The sequence below is a fragment of the Anas platyrhynchos genome, chromosome 2 (assembly GCF_047663525.1).
Source record: "Anas platyrhynchos isolate ZD024472 breed Pekin duck chromosome 2, IASCAAS_PekinDuck_T2T, whole genome shotgun sequence".
NCBI classification, from domain to species: Eukaryota; Metazoa; Chordata; class Aves; order Anseriformes; family Anatidae; genus Anas; species Anas platyrhynchos.
Window position 1 is genome coordinate 148,888,302 of NC_092588.1, and position 21,757 is coordinate 148,910,058.

The following is a 21,757-nucleotide window of genomic DNA, read 5'->3' on the forward strand; positions in this document are numbered from 1 at the left end:
TGGACGTGGTGCTTAGGGACATGGCTTAGTGGTGACATTGGCGGTAGGAGGATGTTTGGACCCGATGATCTTGGAGGGCTTTTCCAACCGTAATGATTCTGTGATTCTATAAAATCTGTTTGCTGTCCTGACAATGCATCATAATTTGAGCACATAAAACCCAATTTTACTTTCCAATTACGAATTCAGAAACCAATAAATGAAATCTGCACAAAGCAAGTCAACAGCCCTTTCACTTGAACCCAAGTTAATTTATTTTAATTTTCTGGAGGAGTTAATTAATGTACCAGAATAGCTTGACTGAAAAATAGAGTCTGAAAAATGGCCAAGGCTTGCTCAGATTGCATCTCTGACCCAGTATGCCTTCCACGTGCGAAATTTGGTTATTTGACTGCGCTTTGGTTTTCTGCCTCTCCCACAGCAGAATCCTTAGAGTATAAATAATGTAAGAGAGGCACAAAGTGGCACATTAGGGCGTATTATTCAAGGAAGTTATGTGGCAAAGCAACATTTGGGTTGAATTAAAATTATTACTTACATTTTCTAAGTACCTGCACTTTGTCTGGCTTCCTCTGCGGGAAGCCTGACAGCGAGCGGGAGGGGGTGCTGAGGGCGGCTCGTGTGCCGAGCAGGCAGGAATGAAACCCAGGCTCGAGAAAGGCGCAGCCTTTCTGACATGTTTCAAGAGCCCGGCGTGGCGGGTTTGAGGCCGTGTGTGCTGGCAGCAAGCTCAGCGGCTGCGGACGCTGCTAAAGAAAAGCTAAAATCTCGCTGAGGTGAGAATTAAGTCTCTGGACTTGTATAAACCACCTCGAATCGCAGGTTTTAAAGGTAAAATGCAGGGTTTCTCTTCATGAGGGACCACGAATGTTCTGGTAACAAACCCGTGCCGAGGTGGAGGCACAATTTAAGTCTTGTTACTTGAAAGTAGCCCGGTGTAACTCAAGATCTGTGGCTTTTTGTCACCTCACTGTACTCAGAGCTTGTGCAAGCGCTGGGAGAGGGCCCAGCCACGTCTGTCTTGCGGCCTGCTCATGTAGCTGGGGGAGAGAGGTTAAGTTGCTTGAAGTGGCGACGTGCTGGCAAGGAAATGAGGTTTCCGAAGGCTTGCGTAACGGGAGCGTTGGAGACATGAAGATGGCAGTGCGAAAAACTTTCGTGCTTTAGCATTTCTGGCCTTTCCGAGGCAAAAATGAAGCCAGCACAAAGTTCGGAAAATTTAAACACCTGTGTGATGCAATGCAAGACTGTCAGTTAATCGAAACTGGAGTGTTTCTGCTGCTGGTGCCAGTGATTGCAGTGTTTATTGTACCAACATCTGGCTTTTGTCTGTGTGTACACAATGCTAAAGCAAGGCTATCGTTTGTTTTTGCTGCTTAATGCTTTCGCTCTAAATGTGATAACTTCTTTTTCCTCATCCTGTTGGGGTTATGAGATATTGCCAGATTGCTCCTTTTGCTGGGCTTTTGTGCAAATAAAGGAACCTCATAGTTTACTGTTTTTTAACCAAATTTAACAAATAATTCAACTATAATTTCTACAGATCAGCAGATGACTTGCTTTCAATGCACAGACCTACAAGAAACACATAGTTTGAACTAAAGTAATTTAGCAGATGAAATACAACACGTGCTAGGGCTTAGCTTGCTTTTTCTCTTCCCTTTGTATGCCTATGCACGCTCGCTTCAGAGAATACGAGATCAATACACTCCAGAGGCTGCATCGACAGCCAGCGCCGTGAGCCCTGGGGCTCTGTGCACAGCCTCTGGGACTGCTCCTGCCAGGCCACTGCCCCAAGGGAGGGGACATCTTGTGGGTCTCATCCATTGCTTTCCCATCTGACACAGGGATGGAGCCCGGACAGTCTCCTCTCTGTTCTTTTCTCCGTTCCTCTCGATTACTTTAGAACTTCTAGAAAGAGACTCGCTGGAGAGAAGGGCTGCACTTGAAAGTCCAGCATAAAAAGAGACACTGGGATGGGTGGGATGAGCTGGGGTATCATCGGGACAAAGATTTGTCCCACCTGCCTTGGTGGTTGCCCAGGGACCATGGCATGTGGTCAGCCAGCACGTGTCTCACCAGCCGGGACTGTTGCTGCAGGGTGAGCACGAACCCCACGGCTCCTGGTTCCTCTTGCCTTCCATTACACACGGACAGAGAGCAATTTATGTTTTTGAATGGGTTTTGCTTGGAATTGTGTTGTTCTGCAGCAGATGTGTTACCAGGAGTGCACAGAGAACCTGATGCCAGAACCAACAGAGCAATAGGAAAGCGTTGATTGAATGTGGAACATCTAAGCAGGACGGGACTGCCAAAAAGACCAAGAAAAATACTAATTTTGACCATGTGATGGCTATAATAGAGAGTGTTATAATAGAAAAATGCTTAATGGAAAGAAACTGTTTTCAAAAAGACAAAGATAAATCACAAAGTAAACAATATTAGCTTCGTAGGGAAAAAATACTGAGCTGTCCCAGCAGATAACACTACAGCATGGGAAATGGCAATGGAAAGAACAAGAGGAATGGGCGTTGGCATTTCAGGAGACCTGTCTGCTGACGGCTGGGTTTATGACACTGAAAAGGGTGTTTGGGGTTTCAGGCACACATATCTGGTAATTTAGCAACATGAAAATGTAAAAATACTTCCGGTGTGGTACGATCAGAGGAGCCCAGGCACCGTTTTAAACCCGGAATGATGAAATGGGGCTTAGCTCAAATATTTGGCTTGTCTGTATTTATTTTGTGGAGCTATGAAAGCTCTTTCTGTGGCGTCAGTTATCGATGTCACCTTTTGCTGTTTAGATACTGTAATGGCTGTCGTGGGGGGAATAATCGTACCGAGTGCCATGCTTTTTGCATAAGCACATATGCTGTAGGGTGAAATGCAGGAAGAAAGGGGAGAGAAGAGACGAGGGCGAGCTCTTATCGATTTCTTCCTGCAGACTGCTGAATGCTGCGAGCAGGACTGAACCCCTGGAGAAAGCTGTCCTGCTCCATGTATGTCACCGGCTTTGACATCCCAGTATGTGGTAGACCAAATCAGGGAGCACGGGGAAAGGGCAAAGCCGTTACTCCTCCCACGCGCACCCACTCCTGCTCCCCTCCGCTGCAGGGGATGGGAAGAAAAATGTGGAAGTATAGTATTTTTTTTTCCAAATAAGCATTTATTTGGCTTTCTGTTTTCCACTAAAATAGAGTTTTGGGTTTGTTTTTCCCAGCTGGCAGAGCATTATCTGACCAGCTGTATGCTTTACACTACAGTGAATAACATCAGAGGCCTGTCAAATGGAACTGAAACGGAGCTGGGTGGGTCTACAGGGCTGGCCACCATGGCTTTGAAGCACCAGGGTAAACATAAAGATTTCTTCAGTGACACCTGTGCTGTTCTTAATGAGTTTCCTGAATTAGCTTGCTGCTTTTAAAGCTGCTTGGAAACGTGAGAGACGGGACACACAGAGCTGCAATTGTAAATATCAATGCATCAGTCAAATGGGGAGCCATCTGAAAATTCATGTTGATTTTCAAATTTGGTCAAAAATTTGATGTGGGAAGAAATCTTCAATTTATAATGGGGAAAAAAAAAAAGTCAATCTGAGATTTGTATGTATTTTGAAGTGGGAATGACTGGGGGGAAAATTGGCCAGACGAAGCCGTATATACAGATTTCTTGTTCCGTATCAGAAATCCTCCGATTGGAGCTGTTTGCTTTGGCTGCACAGAGTTGTGGAAGTGTTTGGATCTACACGCAGTTATCACGAGCAGCTTTCAGCAAGGAGCACATGTTGCTCCTCTGTGCAATGAATGCGTCTGTACCATAAAAACAATTCTCTAGCCTTGAGGAGGGGGCTTTTTCATAGAATAACAGAATGGTTTGGGTTGGAAGGGACCTTAAAGATTGTCTAATTCCAACACTCTGCCATGGGCAGGGACCCCTGTCCCCAGTCCCATGGCACTGCCAGGGATGGGGCAGCCACAGCTCCTCTGGGCAGCCTGGGCCAGAGCCTCACTGCCCTAATTGCGAGGGATTTCTTTCTAATGTGTAACCTAAATCTTGCCTTTTTTTAGTTTAACGCCATTCCCCCTTGTCCCATCACTACACCCCAAAACATAGAGTCCCTCCCCAGCTTTCCTGTAGGCCCCTTCAGGCCCTGGAAGGCCGCTGTGAGGTCTCCCTGGGGCCTTCTCCTCTCCAGGCTGAACAACCCCAACTCCCCCATCCTGGCTTTGTAGGAGACTTGCTTTCAAGCCTCATGAATGAGGGGCAGCCCTTTAATTCCACATACTTTCCCTTTTCTATATTCACCCTAGTGCCTTTAAAAATAACATCTAATTTTGTAATATCTTAAAGAGTGTGTTTGCATGGATTTTCTACTCTTGCGTAAGCCTGGTCTCTTCTGTGGTGCTGTCACTGCCTGCCAGTTATGTTAAAGAAAGAAAAGGGAGAAAATGGAAGAGGGTGCTGGGAGAGCACTGGGAAGTCAGTTTGAAGAGCCCACATTCACCCAGGTGGTAGTCTGGCTCCCTTCCTAACAGATTTCCTCTCAAAAATAGAGTAAAACAGGTATAACTACCTCAAGAATATGTTTGAAATGTATGAGGTGTAAGCAAACAAACGGTAGCAGTACAGATAACAAGGGAATGATCTGCATGGACTTGCTGCTTCTCATTGCTAAAGGTCCCGTAGCAGAGGTGTTTGAAGTGGGAGCTTCTGAACAGGCCAAGGAGGCTAAAAAGTGTGCAGGGGGCTGATGAAGGAGCAAGGAGCAGACTACGGGTTTTGTAGACCCCTCTAATCTGTTCTATAGATACTTAGAGGTACTTCATTCAGGCTGTGGGACGTGGCACCTGATACCCATGTTGTTCTTTCAGCTCTGATATGGCTCTGTTTTTTCTTTTCTAATAGAACACTTAATATGGTAACTAACTTGTAATTGCTTATCATTCCTTTATTTTTAAGTGGTCAAAAGATTTGGAGTACAACTGTCTTAGTGGTTAGTGGGACAGTCACTTAAATATTAAATTTTACAAGCTGCCTTTGGTAGCAGAAAGAATAAATTCAGTGCTCCTGCTACTGTAAATATTACCTTAAATAAAACATTTGCTTGCCCTCTATACAGGCCTAGGCAGCCATAAACTGAGTAAAGCAATGCAAAACCCAAATATAATAAACATGCACTCAAAAAAGTGGTGTGGAAAGAGAGGTAGAAATTGGAAAAAAGTGATACATACAGAGATACAACAGCGTTGTCCTGCTGTAATGAAGTATCGCCGTATAGAATAAAGAAATATATTGCTACCATTTTCCCAAGAATCTCTTTCTTAACCTAATCTAATGACATATACGCAGCTGCCGACGTGATGAAATAAGGATAGGTATTGCTTTTATACTGCTACTCCAAGGAAAAGCTTTTTATGGCTTTGTGGGGAAGGGAGGGTAATAAGTTCTGAGCAACCATTTTAATAATTTTCAATACAGAAAGCTCTGGATAAGTTTTAGTGTTGCTACCTAAAAAATGCAGACTTCTGCTTTTGAATGTCATCCGTAAAGCAGTAGGGTGAAGAGAACAAAGAAGATCAAAGAGAAGGGAGAGAATTTATTTCAAAGTCTTCCATAAAAATAGTGAGGTTTTAAAATTTTATTTAACAATGACCTGAATCAAGCTTAACTAATTTGGATCCTGATCTTGAAAATAATTTCATGCATGCTTAAGCTCAATCATGTTTGTTATCAACTAATTACCTCTGTTTACAAACTATTAAGCAAGCACAGAATGTTTGCAAAATGAGCACAATAGAAAAACTGATAAAAACCCCGCAGATACGCTAATATGAAAAATCAGACAAACACACAAAATATAAATGTTTTTTACCTTTTAGCATGTGGAAGTTCAAGAGACAACAGTTCCATGTCTTTTCAACCACTGTTGAATTTGATGAACCCTCCTCTGCAGCTGAAGGAATGAGTGAAGAGATAAAAAAACAATTACAAGTTGATGAAAGAATGCTGGGCTAAAACGATGGTTGCAGTAAATTATGGAGACCAAGTAGATCTTTGGCTCAAGGCCAGCCGTGGTTTGTTTGGTTTGGCACAGGTATTGCAGGTGTGTGGCTTATCACTGCCTATTTGAATATACACGACACTGAGGTCATCAAAATAGTTGAGGTACCCCCCACAAAAAGAGCAAGGAGCCGCAAGACAGCTGTTATAAAGAGCTCATTGCAATGCAATGAAGAAATCAAAGCACCAGGATTTAAAATCAATACAGAAATGAATTTTTCAGTTGTGACTTCTAAAATAATACTTAGTTAAACCAGTATTACACAAATAAAGTTTTAAAATTGCAACTATAAAGTAAACAAGGTTGAAAACAGGACCAAAGACTGCAGTTCTCCTTCATGCAGCTTTCTGTTGCAAATGGAGAACAGATTCCTTTGGAGGGGGACTGGCGGTGGCACAGAAATACAGTGGTACTATATTTAAATACTGTAAAACAAAACAATGACCGAAGAACAGAGGCACTGTGCATTTTGCTTTGAATAATTGACCTGTGTGGATGTCATGCATGCTCAGCTGCAGATGCAAGTGCGTAATGGATGTCAAGGTCGCTGCTCCAATGGCACTGCTGGCACTGGGACACGACTTTGACAAACGCCCTTGTTTGTATGCTCTCTAAATTCTTTTCCTGCAAGTTAATTTGTTTTCTATTGGTTTGCTTCATGGGCAAGAGCTGCACTGAAAAGACCTTTCAGCTGGAAGTTGGCTGGTGCTGCTGTAGGACGCCAGCGCCGGGGTCACGCATCAGCGCTTCGGTCGTGATAGCTCCCGAGGGCTTCCGAGCAGAGCCAGCCGAAGGGACGCGCGGCCTGGCAGGGAGGTTTGGAAATGAATCATTTCCATCACATGTACGCTCTTGTGCTCTTGTGCACTGTTCTGCTCTGGGACTGAGTGAACAGGAATTTAAACTCTCCCAGTTTTGCAGCTTTTGTAGGATTTCAGCGCAGAGTCCCTGCAGTAGCACGGTTTGGATAAATCGGGTTCAGGCTGAGAAAGGCTTGCAAACCTGTGGCTAACCTAGTCTGACTTTACATCTGTGCAGGCAAGTGATGTAAGAGAGATTTGGGACGGTGCTGTAAAGACTTTGACTTTAATCCTACTGATCTGATGCCTGCTGTCCAGGCGAGGTGGGCTGGAGCAGACCGACCTTCATGGCCCTGCCCGTCAGGTCCCTGCTCTCCCTGCTCTGTTACCTGTACAGCAGGGAAAGCCATGGCAACACTTCTAGGAGAAATAAAAGCAGATACGAGATAAGCAAATGCAATTAGTTTGGTATACAGATCCCAGCCTTGGAGTGTTCCTGGTAGCCAAAAGCACAGGTAAAAGCCAGAGGGCAGAAAAGCCATTAGCAAACCCTAGTGACGATTCATTGGTTCCCATCTCAGCTCCCAGAGAAGGTGGGGCTTTTCCAACAGAGTTAAAATGCCCACATCATTCTCTTTCATCTCATTTCCTATTATACATTTCTGACAGCTTGGGACTTTTTCTGAGGAGGCTTTTGGAGGTGAGGATGTTCTGATTTTCTTTGTCTCTTCCCCTTGCCTGAGAAGTGTATGGCAGCTCGCAGCATCAGTCGCCTTTCACTGCTGTATGTGCATCCTCCATGCCCATGCACTTGGTTGCATCCCACAGTGGAGCTTTCTCAAGCTGCAGCAGAGAGGGACAGGCACTGGTCGAGTCCCACAAGACCCACACCAGACCCTTGCAGTGGGGTTGGATTGATTTTGCTCCTTCCCCTGATGCCCTCAGCAAAGGCAGCTGACCCAGAGGCTTTGCGAGCTGACTGGGCTCCTCTTGGGAACGGTTGGGCTGACAAGAGGCACACTGCGCCTCTGTCCCACGCGACACGGGGAGGAAAAAAAACGTGTGCTTGTTCACAGGGAGCTGTCAGTTCTGCCACGATGAAGGCGGCGTAATTTCACAGAATCACAGAGGCTGTCATCTCTCTGGCCTGTGTTTTGAGGCTGCGGGGAGGTTGGCATCCCCGTCGGGCTGTTGGTATCTCTGAGTTACCTTGCCTTCCCCTGAATGTCCATCTGGAGGGAGGGCCATCCTCCCTGGCTGCCGAAAGCTGCAAGCTACACCTCGCCTCTGCTATAAAGGTCCATTGTGTTGCGAGCTGGCACATCACCCGGTTAAAATAAGCTTTCATTTCTCATAGCACTCTATTGTTACCCCATGGTGAAAGCTGCTGTGGGAAATTTCCATGACACGGCCGTGAATTCCCAGCCGGCCTTTGCTGGCGAGCTCCGTGCTGCGAAGCCGCTTGCTCCCCTGGGTGCTCGCTGCCCTCAGCGGCCGTGGTGCTCAGCTCCTCCCTGGGGAGTGGGCTTTTGCCCACCCGTTTTTGGGAGCCGTGCACAAAATTCCTCCCCAGCACAATTCCTGGCTCATCTCTGTCTGCAGGAGGTGCTGACAGCTGTGCAGTTTTTCATCCTGTAAAATTGCATCGTGCATTCCCATATTAAAATTTTATGGCAGTGAACCGCTTATGAGAAGGTTTAGTGACTCTCTGAAATACTTCTGCACTCCTGTGCTATGCTGTATAGGGGGCTGCTTTTATTGCCCTGCGATAAAAGGACTAAAATTATGTAGGTAAAATAATGTTTCCGAGAGAACCCTGAAGCCATAAACTTCTGGTTTTGTGTCTTGCACACAACTGGGGGAGGTCAAACAATTTCTGAAACGCAAGTTAATTTTGCATTTCCGAAACCATTGGCTCAAAAACGTTTATTTTAAGCCTTTATTTTAATTGTGCATTTATCCAAAGTCTTTCTATAACTGTAGTGGGTTTACTCCATTTTTTGGATGCAGAGATGCACGGAGGAAGGGCATCCCTGTGCATGGCTTCACCTTTTGTTTCTCAGTAGGTCTTAGGCAGGAGGTGTTTTGGAGGCACGTACCATTTGGCTTCTGGAGTGCAGGCTGTGGATCATGCTTCAGCGACTGCTAAGTGCGTGCTCTCCATTTTAAACGTGCTAGACAAATAGTTTGTAATGGTTTATAGATTTTTTTTTTTTGCCTGCTCAAAAACTGTAATGCTCCTGACGATAATGTTCCTTTCTATTGCTATCTGCCATATTTTTTTTTGTTAAAATCTTAACTCCAGTGCAGCCTGGAAAATCACTCATTTTCTTCACAAGAGAGCCCAGAGAGGGGCTCCCAGTTTGCTGTCTCTATTTTTCAAAGTCCAACTCTCCTCAACTTGGCAGCAGCTTTGGTTTTCATTTTATTTTAGTTGCTCATTTTGCTTTAGTTTTTAAGGAAAATGTAAAAGAGGGTGGCAAGCGGTATCAAACAAATGTATATATTCTACAAATATTCCAGGTCCTGTGGACTTTGTTAGGTACATCACATGCAAGTTCTCTAATGCAGAAAATTTTCATTCTGATCCAACCCCATCTACCCTACAAGCGGGGAGGAGACAGAAGTGATACAAAAAGTGCTGTAATGGCAGTGAAAGCAGCTTCGCTTCTTTGCTAGTTGCTCCTAGTGCTGGTATTCCCCGTGTCAGGTGGCTCTAGAAAGCATCTTTGCTTTCTAAACATTCTCAGTCCAAATTATACGATGCAATGCTGTCAGGTTGTGTGCGACTATTTCCCTTTTTTGAATAATTCTGCCCTTAAAAAGTCAAGTAACATTGACGTGGGCATTGCCACGGGCAGGACTCTTGACTTGTGCTTAATGCACAGGAACAGCATCCGTTTGTGCATGGATATGAATGCGTGTGTAATGCCAGAAAATTAAAAAGCAATGTCAGTGGATCATATTAAACAGCAAAGGGAGGATTTCCTTTCCTTGACAGCTTTATTCAGTACTACATGAGCAGTCCCCTCTGCTCCCATTGCCGGGATCCATACACGTTCTCAGGAAAGTTACACCTTCCTCAGTGCTGGCTGCTCCCAAACCAATAAAAATACTTAGGAGGTTGCGAGATTTTCTAGTTTAAGCAGAAATCGTACATCGGAGAAGGGCTTTCCCAGCTCTCTCTTATTTTTGGAAGCAGCAAGGAGGTGCTCTCATGGGATGCCTCCTCTGAAGGAATCCTGCGTGAGGATTTCAGAAATAGCTTGCCCTTGCCTGGGATTTATCCAGAGCCGTCTTGTAGCTCAGCGGTGATGGAAAGGGGGACTTCCAGAGCAGATACCCGGAGCATTTAACCACTTTCTTTTCTTTGTGCTTTTCTCCCAACCTCCTGACCAGTTCTTTGAGTGGTTTTCCTCCCCGAGTGCTCAGCGCGTGTCCCGCGGGCGGGCTTTCAGAGGCTCGGCAGTGGAGGCTCCGCAGACTTCCTCCGCAGACTTCAAAGGGCCTTTGAGGAGCCTGTTGAAATTTAAGCACTTTGACGGTTTTCCAACAGCGTGTTTTAGTAAAGCCTTGAAATGCTTTATAATTGACACAGCTGATTTTTTTTTTTTTTTTAAATGGGAGGGAAGAAAGGCCTGCATGGAGCTGTGGGCTTTTGCTAGCATTGTAAATAGGCAGTGGTATTAAAATCTGATCGTGATAAAGCTTCCATTCTTGTCCTGTCAGTCTATCTGTGCACTAAGCAGAGGTCATAAAAGCGTTTGAAGCACTCATTACATTGAACCCTCTGAGTGTCCCCACAGCTCAGGCCATGCATGAAGCTTGCAGCCATCTCCTTGCCATGCTGATCAGCTCTTCTCCTCATCCTGCGCTTTATAGATATGCAAATACCTCGAATGAACCCAATTATACATGAGCTGCACATTGAACATCCTTTGCGGGGTTACCTGTCACAGCAGCCACATGTATTTGGCTGAAGCTGTCATTTGCTTTGCCAGCTGACGGAGTCTCATGGGAAATGTTGTTTTTTAATTGAAATCTCATTTCTCAGAATTAGTAGGACAGTTCAAAAGATCTCACGATTACCGTTGTGTGCGTCTCACCTTCACAAGTCTTTGTTTCATGGATTAAATAAACTTCCTTCTGTTGACAATTGCGTAGGAAATATTTTTTTTTTAATGGAATATCTATTTTTAAATAGAAAACTCAAAATAAATAGGACGTACACAGCTTACTGTTCAAAATTCTTATATATATTTTTAAAAAATGCACTAAATTATTTAGTCATGAGGTAAGATGAAACACAAAATGTCAGGGAAAAAAATCTCATTACCTGCAGTGTCAACCAAGGAAGCTTTGAATTGCTTGTCTTTTAAATTAGTATCCTGCAGCTTCAAGAGCGTGTTCGGATATAGAATAAACAGACCTGCTAGTTTAGACTGCAAGCACAAGGATTTGATTAATATGCACTCTAATTTATATTCTCCTGCGTTTGCCCCAAATAGCCATGCTGGTGCTTTACATGCGTAAACACAAATCATACAAATGTAGCAGGAATTCCTGTGCCCAGTTCATGTGATGTCTTCTTAATGAAATGGTTCTGCCCAGAGTGACGTGCGTAGCCGTGCTGCTTTGATAATTCTCATCCCTCTAAACTATCCACTTCTTGGGGGATGGAAGGCTCGGATTCAGTCATCTCTTTGTGAAGCAGAGAAATTATTCTGTAATGGGGAAGCCCTGGAGAAAAAAAAATTGTTGTTTGTTCCTGTTTCTTATTAAACTGTGTCGTGGTGGTTTGGCCTTGGTGTCCACGCAGCCGCCTGACCCATATTTCTCACTAGTGACCTGACAGACACTGCTCAGGAGAGATGAGGGAGGAGTGACCCAGGTGACAGCCTTCTCAGGTGCCCCAGGTGGTACCTGAGATCCACATCTGGTAAGGGCTCCAGGCTTCTCATTGAGACTTCCCGGTCGGTGGCTGTTTGATCTTTATCCATTTTAAGGAGATTAGCTGGTGCTTCTGCATTTTGCTCATAGCTGAAAATAGATTTAGTAGAGGAGAGGAGCCAGGCAATGGGAGAACTCCACTGCAAGAGCTATCCTGCATCACTACTAACCCTTCTGCCAGTCTGGTGGCCTGCCTCAGATCCATCCTCCATCACGTCTGGATGGTGAGTGGAAAAATACAGCACAAGTCAGGTATAATGCGATTCTTCCCCTCAGATGCCCTGCTGGTTTCTGAAAATAAGAGACGTAAGTCATTTTCTGTCTGGTCCAACATATGTCTGGACCTCCTTTTTTTCTAGAAATGTGAGTATCCCTTTTTGAAATTCATCTTGCTTTTGTCCAGCAGAGCATGCTGGAGCAATCAGTTCCATCCAGGATTTATGTGCTTTGGAGAAAAAGACTTGTTTTTTTAATTATTTCTTATAAATCTTCTGCTTTATAGTTTCCTTGGGGTACCATTTCTTCTATTTTGCTAAATGGGAAACACTTGTATTACCATGTATCTGCTATTCATTTTATAGAAATCTATCACATCTCCCGGAGTCTTCATTTTACCAAGCTTTAGGGAACTTGTCATCATTGACTTTCAATTTGCAGAAATGTTTCTGCAGGTCTGCTCACCCTCACTGCTGCTATCTCCCGGGCACATCTTCTCAGAGGCGAGGTGACTAGTGCTAAGCACACCGACAGATGGAGCATACCTCTAATTTATATATACTTATATGATGTAGGTATGAGGTTCCCATTCCCTCCTAATGATTCCTAACATCTTTCTACTTTTGGTTTCTGGTTATTTCTAATTATATTTCACAGGTGTAGTCCCAATAATTCACACAATTCTGTCTTCCTGAATGGCAGTAGGTAGCTTATTGTATAAAAGAAATGAGTAGTGATGATTTTTCTTGTTTTAATGCTTTTTTGCCAGATTGTGGTGTTTACTAGAGCTTGGTATTTAATGCTGTTCTCTGTGGAGGAGAGGTTTTGAATGCATCCTCTTGGGACTGATGCTTCCTTTCTTCAGAGAAGATAGGAATCTCTACTACTAATGGTATTACTATTCATCCTGTAGCTTTTCCCCAAGAAATGCATGGCTTGGCAGCCAACTTTGCCAGGACCATGGAAGAGCATTATCAGATACTAATAAAAAACCCAACCCTATAGGTCAGAAGGAAAGCTCAGTGGGGCCCTAGCAGCCTTTATACTGCAAAAAGATATAAAATCTCAGTCCAGCCACATTCAACATACATTTTCTAGGGTGTGGGGTTTTTTTATTTATTTTTTTTCTTTCTTTTTTTTTCTTTTTTTTTCTAATATGGAGCAATCTGTTTGCATGGCCTGATGACCTATCAACGCAAGAAAGAGGGAACATAGGATCCATTTAATCATTATAAAGGAAGGAAAACATCACGTTCTTAGGGATCTTCTATGTTTTTTTAAGGGTAGTTTAGCAGGATGGGTAACGTACTAGCTGGAGATCTGCATTCAGTTCTCTTCTCTGCCATAGACTGCCTACACATTTTTTTGGCAAGTTATACTTCCTTTATTTCCTCATAAATATAAAAAGAGGATATGATGCTCTGGTGCTGTTGATACATCATTCACAATTTTAAATGGAAATATTTGAAATGAGAGATTGCCACAGTCTTCTCTAGAAGAGCAATGAAAATGATCCTGCGCATTAGCCTCAGCCTGAAGGAGGCAAGGGCTACTGTGTACCAGGCAGCTCATATAATGGTAGATGGATGTGGTGAGCCTACAATTTCCAAGGAGTTTGCAATATGTGGGTGGTATGTGCTTTGAGAAGCAATTTCATCAAAACTCCATCTCTTTGCCACTTAGCGGGACCTCTGTATTGTTAATGCATGCAAATACAGATAAGGGAAATACTTTCTGTATTGCTTTTATTAGGAAGGCAAAATTTCAAGTACTATTGCTTCTGCAAAGTTGTCCTTATGTATTATTGCTTTCTGAAATGAGTATTTATCTACAATTATTTATAGTATAGTCCCTTGCTTTAAAGAATGATTTTAATATATTTTTAATTAATGTTAATTCTGAATTGTCCTGCTCTTTCTCTGGATCAACTGAAAGAACATTTATATAAAGTGGTGATTTGCCATCACTTTGCCTGTGCTTGGGTGCCGAAGAGGTAGGAGTTTAGGGATAAATCATCTTCCTTGTTTTTCTTCTTACGAGAAACAATCATGATGAGTAACTTGTCAGAGCCGTCTGCACCTGTGACCAAGAATTTTTTATGTGGGTTTTTGAAGTGTGCGGAAATGTCTTTTTACTATCCAGTGTTTCGGTTAGTTTATTTAATAAGTCTCTTTTGCATCCATCTTGAGTGCTGAGTGCAACCTGGACAGAAGTCTTCTGTTGTCCACAAAGCCAGGAGCACAAGTTAGAGCAGTTGCCTTGTGCCATGCTTTAAAATCTGAATATAAATCTTAGCATTTGCTCTGGAGCTTGAGCTAGAATGAAGAAATAGTTTAAAGGTTTAGAAAGAACAACATACAAATTGTATAGAGAGATTTACATAGGAAAACTCATTCACATCAGAAAATTAAATCACATTTTTCAACACATTAGTATTTATTTTTGTGAGAGCAAATTATAGATGCAAGTTACTGCAAAGCAATACATAGAAAGCTGAGTTTTTAAAGGCTTTTTTTGAGTCAGTACTGGGACCGTTGCTTGTAAAGAAAACAAAAACAAGAGACTACACTGAAACAAGAGAAAATGTTATAGTAAATTAGGTTAGTGTAAATGAGAACACAGCCAGCTTCCATGTTGTCCAATGTACCATTTTTACTAAAGCATTACAACCTCTTGAATTTTCATAAAGAAAAGAGTAAGTGCGTCGTTTGCTAAGGCTCACAGATCTGCAGTGTGTCTCCATTGCTCTCCTAAGCTCTCTACCCATCCAGCTCACTTTTCTCAGACAAAACCAGATTTAAGTTGACGAGGGGAGCAGCAGCAGCACTCTGCTCTTTCCATCTCCCAGCGCCTTGAGTACAATGGGAACACTGAAGACTGCCTGCCTGCAGCTGAAAGGCATAGGCTTAGGTTGAAAGGGAGAGCAGTAGTTTGTTTAAATGTCATTTGGGTTGCAAGATTACATCTACGGTTGACTTTCCTCCCCATCCTAGTAGTACTCTTTTTTTAAGTTTACTATGTCTGTATTTTGGCCATCCTTGATGTCCAACAACTGTAACAGGGACTTTCAATTATTATTTTATTTCCATTTATTATTACTTACTATTTGTAATAATTTATTGATTTGTTATTATTTCCCTTATTATATCACTTTCCACAATTATCAGGTAGCTAAACGCAGCCCATAGCTTTGCAAGAGGAGGCAGCACAGGTTCTACCAGATCCTGTTAACACTGTGTTCATGGGGTAGCCCTGTCAGTGCTTAGCCTGCTCACCTGAAGACCTTTCTGGGGTTTACCATAGTTAGCAGATTTGCTGGAAAGGCCATACAAACCTGGTGAACCCATCCCTGAAGCCACAGCAGTGGGTGGCCATGTCTACCTCTGCCACCTGAGGAGACAGGCCTGGTGGTGTGGCTTTCTTGAGAGGCCAGGTGAAGAGGAGAAAAGGTCACACAAAGCATATCCAGGTGGCAGAGGTTCAGGTTCATGGTGAAACCCTTCTCCTCAAAGCAGTGCCTGCCTTCAGATTTGCATGTGAAAGTTAATATGTAATGTAAGTAATCCATCCCGTGTAATCCGTAGTAGTAAAGGCACTGTGGCCCAGCTCCAACACTCATAGTGCAAACTGAGGTAAAAGCAAGCGGTATAATTTTCTGTAAGGCAATGACATAAGACCAAAAAGAGAGGACTGTGGAGTTGTGGGTGTGCTCTGGCCTAGTCCTGAAAGAAGCTCATTGAGCTGGGCCTGACAGGGAATTGCTCCTCCACCGACCAGGGACGTATCCCACACACTGTTCTGGAGGAGGCAGGGCTGTAACAAGGCTCGTGACAGACCTGTGGTTGTCCTGTGGTCAACAAAATCACTGACTTGGATTTTGGGGTTGCATGTTTGTTTTTCATGTATCTTAACTAAGGCCTGTGCTCCAGCCTGTAATCTCTACGTGTAGAGAGATTTTGGGTGCCGCAGGGCAATGACTTGCGTTGGGAAAGGAAGGCTGTGTTGCTGTATCTCCTCCGAGTCATGCATAGCACGGGTCCTTCTTATCTCACCTCCTTTTCTGGGATGTGTCTTCCTGATCTGCTGTGCCCTACAGCAGAAGGAACTGAAATGAGCCTCGTTACATACTCTGGGAGTGGAGAGTGTGCTCTTGTGCTCCATCTGGTATTCCCTCCATGCATAAGCTGAGCTGAACCATGGCCTTGGTGTACTTGGGAGGAGCCAGGCATGATGTTGACCATGCTGAGTCCATGGTGAAGGCCATTTATTTGTCACATGGAAAAAAGAAAAAAGTTATTTCTCTCCAGTGACTTCACTGATACAGTAAAAATGAATCAGTAAAAATGAATCCAATCACCTTTTTGATTAGGTGACCAAAAGACAAATCAGCTGAGCTGCTTTTTTCCCTGTAATTTCTTCATACATATGTATGCAAAGTGTAGGTTGTGGAATAAGCCATTATGCAGTGCCTGACTTTGCAAAAACTTGTGATTTTTAAAGGGGCTGTTTGACATACAGCTTGCAAAGGTTAAAGAGTAAAAATGTATATACACAGCCTGATTTATAAAACTCACGGCAAATGTTTTTTCATAGTGGAGGTACAAATGTGTTGTTTATTATTATGCATTATTTATATTACGGTGGTATTTAGAAGATGCAGAGAAAAGGGCTTTTCTGAGCTCTGTGTGACCTTCTACAGCTCTATCAGTGCACATGGAAATACAGAATAGAGCAGCACTGAAACATGATAGTTCCTTGGACTGAAGAAGTCAGATTCTTAGTGTTGTAAATTATAATAATTTAACCAAAAAAATAAAAAAAGTTCACACTGTTGAAACAACATTTTCATTTGCTTTTTTTTTTACAGCCACCCTGCATTTGTGCAGGCCTCTTGTATAGGAGCAACCATGTCTAAAGAAAACAGCAGATACTTAGCTTGTGGAGGCTTGGATACATTGCTTTTTGTTGTTGTTGTTTTAAATGAAACTTCTCTGATACTGTTTCATCCAGCTTCTTAAATAAGCAATAAATTGATAGCCACTGGGGAGAAGACTCAGTGTTGCTCCATGTTGCTCCTACATTGCTCACTGAGTTTGTTTCTGTATTAATATGCAGGAGGCTCAGGCACTGCATTTTGGGACAATATGAAAAAAATGAAACTGCGTGCTTATCAGATTTAAAATCACAGAATACTGAGGTGTTCAGAAATACATTGGCACTACATTAACCACTTTTTTTTTTTTTTATAAATTGAAGGGAAAGGGTTAATTAGAGCATGATGTATGCAATGTTGTTTTTGTTGGTGAAAGATTTGGAACTAAATTCTAACAAAAAACATGGGAGAAGAGAATTCTTTCTTTTATTAGCTAAAGTCATCTCTGTAAATTTGAGGAAGTAAAAACATGCCTTTGTGTTCACAAGCTCTTCAATCCTCTTATTCTTTCTTCTGTTTATATGCTTCATAAAAGATAGGTTTAGACTGAAATGGGTGTTTGAGCCACTCTGCTCCAATACAGAGTGCTTTTGGATTACAGAATGTTTGAGAAGGTCCAGAGAAGTTGTGCCATCCTAAAGAAAAAGTGGTTTTACATCAGGGCTCTTGAAATTCACAACTAGGCTGCCAAGGAAAACAGAGGGGGTAGTAAACAAACAAACAAACAAACAAACAAAAATAACTCCTAATGATGATATAATGATTGATCCTACTAAAATCACAAGCACCATAAGGAAAGCTTTTATTAATAAATAAATATATATAATACAGAATTAAAGAATACAAGTATTCTAAATATACAGAGAAGTTTGGTGTTTATGCTGGTGTGTGAAGCACTTAAAACATGTTCCATGTGAAATCTGTGTTGGGATGAATAATTTCACTTTCATTTTCTTTTAAACTTCTGGGCTTCGATCACCTGAGTCTTAACCCTAGTATAAAACCAGATCTGTCAGGTTTTCTCAGCTAACTATTTTTAATCTCTGCTTTCTGGATTTTTTAATAAGCTGTGAAAACTCACTCTAGGAAAAAGGTTTGTGTTTAAGATTTCTTAGATGGAAGCAGGCAGGTGAGAGGAGAGACCTGGATGTGGGTGCTGACAGTTTGGTGAAGCGAGTGGCTCGGCGCAGGTCTGGCTGGTGGGAGCTGGCGTGTGGGGAGCACCGGAGGAGCCCAGGCTGGGACCATCACACTGGGCATGGGTGTACGCACCACCTCACCCTCACCTCTGGAGCACCAGGGTATCACTTGGATAACAGGGTGAGAGCGGTGAATGGCATGGAAAAAATCTTTATCTAGAGAGTGTTGAAAGTCTGGAATTAATTACCTCGTAAGGAGCCAAATGAGGAGGAATTGACAAAAGTGTGTCAAATAATGAGTGCTGCAGAGAAGGTATGTCATGAACTTTTCATGGCAGAGGGTAGGGGGATATTTAATTAACTTAAAAGTTGGCAAATCCACAGAGTGTAATTACATTGTGGAATTAATTCTTTGCAGAAAGTTGTTGAGGCCAAGACTTCAGCCAAGACTTTGGCAAGATTCAAAATGGGATTCCAGTTTAATTTGGGCAGCAAAAGGCACTGTGAACTCTAGCAGTTACTGCTGAAAAGTTTGTAATGTGCTCCTGGGCTTAGGTGAGCCTCCAAAAGCTTTTGATCAAGTGACACTATGAGGGCAGATTATTTACATTTCCCACTTCAAACTTTTTACCTTACTCTGTCCTCTAACAAGCACCCTAAGTGCTGAAAGAAGTGAAAGAACATTGGCTGGGATCCAATGTGACAGTTACTGTGTTTCTTACATTCTTCTCCAGTCCTGCAAACAGTCATAAAAATTAATAACTACCTCTTCAGCTGTCCAAAGCGTGACATTAGTGGAGAAGTGGTAAAAGCCATTATTTCTGTTCTGGAATGCACAAAGATGCTGCATCTTCCAGTCTGACATGTAAAGGTTTTCAGATGCTTTTCACTACTTGAATTATATAAATAGTGTGGGAATCACCTCTTTGTCACTGAGTGAAAGCATCTGATTCTTGTTCTGTCCGTGTCTGAATTATAAAAATGAAGGTTGTAGTGAGACCTGAGAAGTTCAGACAAGGAGTCAGGCTTTGTGGTATTAGCATGATAAGAAACCATAAATTTACCATCTCACAAATAAAATACACAGTAGTTCTGACATCAGATGAAAACTGTGAGGCATTTCTATGGGGGCCAGCCAGTGAAATATCCCAGACTGTTGTAGTGGAGCAGCTACGAGGTTTGATGTGAGCTTCAGCTGTAGAAGGCTTTAGAAGGATAGCAATGAAGATGTTAGGATGAGCAATAGCCGGGATTGCAGATGATTAATAATGGTAAATTAAAATAGATGATAAGCCTTATGAGTACTAAAGAGCAAAAGCGTGATTAAGGACCTTTGCTATGCAGTTGCAGAGTCATCACTTCTGAGTGTGACCTGTGAGGCCAACCTTGGCTTGAAGCTGGTGGTTTGCAAAGAAGAAAAGAATGAAAATCCCTGAAAATGTGATTCAGACACAGACTTACAGCAATCAAAGCCCACTGGGAAGGAGAGGAGAAGAAAGGATAAATCAAGGATGAATAAGGACGATGCAGAACTACATAAAAGCATGACTTGTGCATATTACTTCAGGATTATTGAGTTATTTGTAAACGTCACCTTGGCACCAGCTGGTGTGGGTGGGCGTATTCCTTTGCTGGTGTGGACTTATGGTGAGAAAAGGTCTGTGGATGTATGGATCTGGCTGTGTAGGTCAGCTAGCAAAGGCACGGCTTCAGCTGGTACTTCACCTTCAGCGTTGTTGAGTTTAAGCTGGACAATTGTCCACTACTGCCGGGAGCTGCCACACAGCTGCTTGAAGGCACAGTTGCAGGACTGAGGATCTTTAATTTCCGTGTAAAGGTTTGGAAGCTGGTAACTGGTGTGGGCATGCAGGTCGTGTGCATTTCTGTCTGTAACAATCTACATGTACATGCTAGCTGAATTACGCCAAAAGGGCAGTGTTTGGGGCATATCCTGTGAATCTTACCTTAATTCTGGTGTTCATGGTTTCTAAAGCGTGCCCACCTTCCTGCGCTCTGCTAGTCCATTTCCCAGCTGGGACTTCACAACAAAGTATGAATGACATCTGTTGTTGCTTTTCCACGGGTTAAGCAGTCCTTATGGGCACTTGTAAAGTATAAAGCAGTGTTAACTATAAAAATAAGTGGGCTGATCGCTTCCATGAGGGACATTATTGGTATTCCTTTCTTCATCAGGCTGGCATGTTTGCTGCTCTACCTGCTGATTCATAACATTCGGTAAGCTACAATAGGAATAAGTGCAAAACAGTGAATTAAGAAACATTTGTGGTAATAATTAGCAACCTGTCAGCTCATGACAACTGAAAAGCAGAGCAGAGCACTATCTGTTTTGATATATTGATCTAAACATCTCTTCACAGTCTTTCTCAAAAACTTCCACTTCAAACCAGCAGCTTTTTGGCTTGCTGTGAAATCCAAAATCAAGTGCTGAACTTTATCAACGTGGGAAATGACATTTGCTAACATCTGCCAGTTACAAAGCCATTGCTAGTTTTGGCTTCTAGTAAAAGTTTGCTTACTTTTATTTTAAAGTATAGCTCTAATTTAATTCCAGTTTCCTTTTGAAAAGATCTGTATTTGTATGAGAGAATGTAATAAGGACATAAAATTAGTGCTTTCATTGTTTTTTGTAAGATTTACTGTTTTTGAATCTGAGGTAATAGGCTGCAGAAATCACCGACTAACCTCATTAACATATGAAATTAATAATGAGCTCAGAATTCATGAAGAAAAGAAAATGCTTCCACATCCGGCTTACCACAGCTAATTTCTTTATCCTGATCAAGAGCAGCTGTAAATTGGAAATTGATTAAAAAAAAAAAAAAAAAAAAGTATCTCTAAAAAGAAGGATAAGATTATGGCGATCTGATTTCCAAACTGCATAGAAGTGTGTGCATCAAACCTAGCAGAAACTTGCAGATCTGCAAGTGCCGTATTTCCCAGTCACAAGAGGGTAATGCCTGCTATGAGAACAGCTGCTGCGTGCTAACAGCAGTACGAGCTGTCACATCAGGTCTATCAAAATGTTACAGACCTTTAGGAACCTTCGGAGGTGCTACAGCAGGCAAAAAATGGAATTGTCAAATATTGTGAAAGCTGCAGAGAACAAGCGCATTGATTGTGTCTTGAGGTAATTGAAGGTGTGCGCCTGTTTTTCCTTTCGAGTTGTTTTGCAGGCTTAAGAGAGTAGGATCTGAGTCAGCCTTTTGGTAATAGAAGTCCTCGAGTCAACGGATGCATATTTTCAGTACTTCATAAACACTTTGCCCACATTCCAGGAGAACAGTGAGCTGCTTTTAGGCTTTTCTGTTCCTTTAGTAACACACTTGGAAGTGAGTTGAGTAACCAGATGATGTGTGCTTAATTCATCTTGCTGTTTGAGGTCCTTTTGGAACACAGTGGGAAAATGGCGCGAATACATTTTAGGCTATTTCTTTTAAAAGTGGAATTTTATTACTTGGGTTCAATTCATGCAGCAGCTTTCAAGTGTAACTTCTTACACAGAAAATATGAAGTGATCGGGTACCTTATTAACACATAGTGCAGCCCCAGTATTGCAGCTGCCTTTAAATAGCTCTTCATTTTAAGATATCTGGCTGCAGTATCAGATAAACTATCAACAATATGTATTTTAATATTA

General features: G+C 42.5%; 1 protein-coding gene and 1 long non-coding RNA gene across 8 annotated transcripts in view; one reads left to right on the forward strand and one right to left on the reverse strand.

Annotated features, from left to right (window-relative positions):
• Window positions 1-21,757, forward strand: part of DIP2C (disco interacting protein 2 homolog C) — a 311,738-nt gene that overhangs the window by 131,243 nt on the left and 158,738 nt on the right. The gene's annotated exons all lie outside the window — the stretch shown is intronic.
• On the reverse strand, window positions 231-5,942 carry LOC140001761 (uncharacterized). The gene is made up of 2 exons (XR_011807290.1): window positions 5,873-5,942; window positions 231-1,227 (listed from the first exon to the last, which is right to left on the reverse strand). It is a non-coding gene; the product is annotated as an uncharacterized lncRNA (long non-coding RNA).